Raw genomic sequence first — 5,441 nt, forward strand, 5'->3', positions numbered from 1 at the left:
GAAGACACCCCAGGATGGTTTTTCATGAAGATGAATTGCTACAGAATATAGATGGTGCTGCCAACCTCGTACATTTCTGTGGGTGTGTGGGTGTGTGTGTGTGTGTGTGTGTGTGTGTGTAAGGCTAGGGAGTGTATGGGAGTCTTGGAAAGCTTCACAGACCTGTTTAAACAGAAACAGATCAGACTGTAATAGAAGCTGGCTGTTTCTTCCTAAACAAATGAACAAAATGAAAATAGCCTAACGTCTTTTTCCATTCATCATTTACAATCAAATGTTGACAGAGGATTTTTCACACTTTGCTGTGGTGACTTCAGGCTACAGTACACTGTACTTTCTGTTGTCTACGTGTCCGTGTGGGCTGCACATGTACACGTACGTATGTACGTACGTACGTGCTTGTGAGTGCGTGCGTGCGTGCGTGCGTGCGTGCGTGCGTGCGTGCGTGCGTGCGTGCGTGCGTGCGTGCGTGTCTGGCACTTGAAGATAGAGCGAATCATTATCTGTTCTAATGTGTGTCCTAAACCTATTGCCTGGGCTAGCTCATCATTCACTCTGATAGCTCTCTATAGGTGCAGCTCATGAGCCTTCATCATAAACAGATTAATAAAAATGATTTTCTCCCCTACCTCTCCGTGCATGCATGGCCTGGAAGGCATTTAGGCAGTCAGATCCCAGACAATCTCCAGGAGCGGGATTAGAGCATTACCCGGACAAATTAGCAGCCTCTGTGCCACTACGGCAACATAAACTCTCTCTCTCTCTCTCTCTCTCTCTCCAATGGCTTTGTAAACAAACGTCCCTGTTCTTCTACCTGCCTTATTCTGCCTTTGAGGCCACCCGGGATTCTGAGCATACAAATCAATCTTTGAAGGAGCATGCATGACCACCAAACCCAATCCCCACTCCCACCCCTGCCCCACCGCTCCCTACACACTCATTAGCTGAACCTGACGGAGTCAAGGTCGCGTTCACCTATTTCATGTGATGGAAAAACAAACAGGCCTGAGTCGGGAAAGGGGGACGGGGGACGGGGTGGTGTTAAATGTAAAAGGGGTGAGAAAATAAACTACAACGAAAGACATTACATGGAATGTCACAGCAGTGGTTCATTTGCAGGCTTGACGCAGCTAGATGCTCGCCACACAGCCCTGTTTGATTTATCAGCTAGATGCTCGCCACACAGCCCTGCTTGATTTATCAATGAAGCCATGACTTTCAAAGAGGTGACATTGACGAATTCTAAGCTCAGGGCCGTTCTGTTTTTTTTATTCACAATAATAAAAGGCTGCGTGAGTAATGAGAGGTTGCGTTACAGTGGATATCAAAGAACGTAGCTAATGCCTTATCACAGGACCTGAACATGAGTGGATTCCTGGCGCCAGAGGAACAGGAGGTATGTTTCACTGTTTCAGTCCTGGGTCCAGGAAGTGGGGAAGGGCTGTGGTGGCTCTGGATTACAATCACAGCACCGATGCACTATCAATCACAGCATGGGGCAGAGCGCTGGCGGAAGAGGGCAGAGGCCTCGGCCCAAATATCAACAGGGTCCACGCCGGGGGAGGGTGAGAAATCCAACCACCCCCTCGTCCCTACCCAAAAAAGGCCTGCCCTCATTGAAGAATGAAGACTGATCACCTTGATGAAAATAATTCCCGCTATGCCGTCAGAAAGTGAAGGAGAGGAGCTGCTGTCTCTAAATAAAGCTTCACTTGTCTCGCTCGCTCTTTCTCTCTCTCACACTCACTCCCTCACTCAGTCACTCGCTCATGGGCTCCGGTCATTATTCAGATGCTGACCTGTTGGGCTAATGGTGTCACCACCCACAGTGGGTGGTTATTGTAAGTCTGACCTGCTGCTGGTATACGTAAACACCCGTGTCAGCGTTCTCGGCCCTAGATTCATGTTGCTCAGGAGAGACATGGCGACTGTGATCATAGGGTACAGTTCATGGCAGGATGGTCAAGCACGTTGCAAAGGAGAGGATGATGGGTTAGAGTGTGACGGGAGGGATTGCTCGGGGTGTTGACAAAAGCTGGTGGGCTCATCATCATTTGATCTCTTTAAGATAAGGCGGCGGCCTCAAATCTGCCCCATTCCCCGAGTGTATATAGTTGAAAGATATGTTGGAGCCACTTCATCTTGCGTTAACATGGCCCAGAGTTTTGGAAAGTCTGCAGCTGATTACTTTGCCGTGGGGTAAAATCAATCCTGTTCAGAGTCACCATCAGCGTCATACGCACCTAATGAGTCTCAGAGCATCAGACAAATGGTCACTGGCCTGCATTTCAACACACACGAGCACGTATATATAATACACAAACACAATACACATATGTGCACGCGCACGCACACACACACACACACACACACACACACACACACACACACACACACACACACACACACACACACACACACACACACACACACACACACACACACACACACACACACACACACACACACACACACACACACACACACACACACACACACACACACACACATCTAAGCACGCCAGAAAGACAGAGCTCTGTTTCTCCTCAAACTCACTTTTTTTTTTCTCTCCTTAATCAAAGCTGGCCATAAACAGAAGCTGTAAGTGACGGAAAGGTGAGTGCATGGAAACTATCTCGGTCGGGAATGAGATGCCACGTCGTGCGGAGGGGAGGGGAGCAGAGCTGTTTCATATCCTGTCAGGACTGCAGCTGGGGTAATCCACCTGTAATCGGCTGGTAATCCAGTGCTGAGAGCCGTCATGACGGTATCTCACTGTGATCTGGATGTGGTTGTCATGCTTGACTTTATCCGCCAAGCCACTTTCATGCCTGACACACGGAGGAATGCAGACCAGACCGCCATGCCCACCATGAGAGGGCTGATCCGGTGGTCTTTTAACACGGATTTCAGCCCACCACGCACACAAGCAGGATTGGATTTGTAAGACAAACTGTGGCGGTACATTTTCTTAACCACTTAAGCTCTATGTATGGCTTTGTGCAACAAATAGTTAAAATGGCTGATCTACAAGCTCACAACGCATTTTATGCTATTTATAAATAAATATATATTTTTTTTTTGGAAACACGTTGACAAATTTGCCCAAAATATGGAGGCCAGAGTTAATGTGGTTAATATAGTTTTTAATTAAATTGTGAAATATGGTAATACATGGTCCCCTGATATATATATATATATATATATATATCATGTTGTAACTGAAATCATAGACTGCAGGCCTCCAATACTAGGATAATGGTGCGTTCACATGGGCAGACACAAAGACGTGTTGATATGGAGCAACTACAAGCATCATTGCATCTTTGTCGCTAGCTTCCATTGACAATGAATGGTAGACTGCATCTTTTACATCTGCCTGTGTGAATGCACCATCACTTACAAAGGGTATTGCATATCTGAGGTTTATACGGGAGAAATACATAAATGTAGTCGGGCAGTTACTATAGTCTGGTTGTCTCTAGCAACCACACTAAATACGCAACCATGCTGTATGGTCGAATCAGCGGTTAATATACAGTGTATAAACACGTACACCGATATAGACAGATCGTTCCATATATGGTCATAAAAGGGAGACAGACAGACAGATGTACAACTGACAATGCATATCAGTGGTGCGATGTAGGTGTGAAGTGGCGTATTGGGCAGGGGCGTTACTAGCGCTATACGCATTCGCTGATCAGCCTGCGTCAGGGCCCACTGACATCTACTCCACTGGCGTCAGCTGCCGCGGGGGATTTGTCACTCCACTACCGCCTGCCGCGGGTGTTCCGCGGCTCATGCCGTTGCCGGAAAATGCACTCGCTGTCCCTCAAACCTGTGACCCGTTGGACCACAGAGGAAGTCCAGTCTTGGCTTGAACACTTGGGGCCCTGCGGGCTCAGCTCTACAGAGAACTCTTCTGGCAAGAGAATGTCAATGGACGGTTACTGCTGATGTTGGGGAGAAGGAACTGTTCAGTCCTACAGTTGGGTGCCACCGATATTGTCCCTTATCATTTGACCCATTTAGGCCTGACCTCAAAATTAAAAAAAAATCCTTCTAAATCCTCCAGTTTTCTGAAATAAATATTTTCACGATTTTTCAAAAATAGCAGACCTACAAGCTCGTAGCGCGCCACTCGGTGGCGCGCTATGAGCTTGTAGATCTGCTATTTTTCAATAGCTAAATTATAACATAATGTTTAAAACACAAAGGGGTTTTGCGCAGATCACGCAAACCTCAGCAAAAAGAAAAGGACAATATCGATGGCCTCCAACTGTAACTTCAACATAGAGAATGAGGCTCACAGACATGCCATTCTGTTTGAACTAGACTACATACAAGGCTGTTAATGCAAGGAAATCTCTGTTCTTGCTATTATGCTCTGCAGAACTCCCCTCGACTTACACTCTTCTACCTGTACCTCTTTGACTATTCGGAAACCTTCCTTCCCTTCATGCACACGTGCTGTCCAGCTGTCTCACAACACCGACCAACCAATGGAGAACAGCCTCCCATTCTTCACACAGTTGGAACCCACCTGGAATGGGCAGAGTTTCTGGTGATGTACTTCCTGCTCCCATACCAGCTGATAGCTGCATTTGATTTGGATTGGCTAGCTGTCCACTACTAGACATCTCGATGTATCATCGTTGATGCCATGCTGCTGTCTGTGCTTGAAGTGTGTGCCCTGTGGAGACTCTGGAAAGGAGCGAGGATAAGGACACTGCCAAACAGAATGTGGAGTCACTTGTGGAAGATCTCATCGCAAGGCTTTGCCTTTGACCTTTTTTGGCCTCTCATCCCCCAGTTTGTGTGCAATTGTCTGTTTTACTGGGCTCTCTACTTCAACCCCATTATGAATATAGACCTGGTGAAGACACAGTTGCAGTGGAATGCACATTAAGTCTGCATCCCAGTAGATGATGTTGTTTTTGCCAAAATAAATGGCCATAAATGCAGTTTCTGTGGAGGACAGGTCTGTGGAGGATTTAGTAGTGACCCAAAGGGCATAACTCTCATACAAGATAAGATAAAATAATATTTATTGATCTCTGGAGGGATCTAGAATATGAGAGCGGCAGCGGCTCTGTTTCATGTCTCTCTGCTAGACCGTTGAAAGTGGAACAATAGAAGACGCTAAGCTAATCCAAAACACAGATTTTATTTATTTATGTTATTTTGCACTTACACTGTGATTATGCTCTGCATATGAGTTCTTATTGTTCAGAATGACTTAAAGATAAATAAAGTAAATTTTTTAAGATAAAAAAAAAAGAACATGGCCCAGGCGGTGGCGTAACCGTCTGGGCACCCGACTGGTAATCCAGTCGCAGTGTGCCGCGGGTTCGACTCCCGAGCCCGACACGGCCTTTACTGCATGTCTTCCCCCATCTCTCTCCCGTTTCCTGTCAGCCTACTGTCTGTCCCTTCAA

The 5,441-nt window shown here is 46.6% G+C and overlaps 1 pseudogene across 1 annotated transcript; it reads left to right on the forward strand.

The window, feature by feature from the left end:
• Positions 1 to 1,363: 1,363 nt before the first annotated feature.
• On the forward strand, positions 1,364 to 4,912 carry LOC306937158 (bifunctional apoptosis regulator-like; annotated as a pseudogene). Its single transcript has 2 exons — positions 1,364 to 1,396; positions 4,339 to 4,912. The product of its transcript is annotated as a bifunctional apoptosis regulator-like (transcript).
• The last annotated feature ends 529 nt before the right edge of the window (positions 4,913 to 5,441 follow it).

This window comes from Electrona antarctica, assembly GCF_951216825.1.
Source record: "Electrona antarctica genome assembly, chromosome: 14".
Classification (NCBI taxonomy): Eukaryota; Metazoa; Chordata; class Actinopteri; order Myctophiformes; family Myctophidae; genus Electrona; species Electrona antarctica.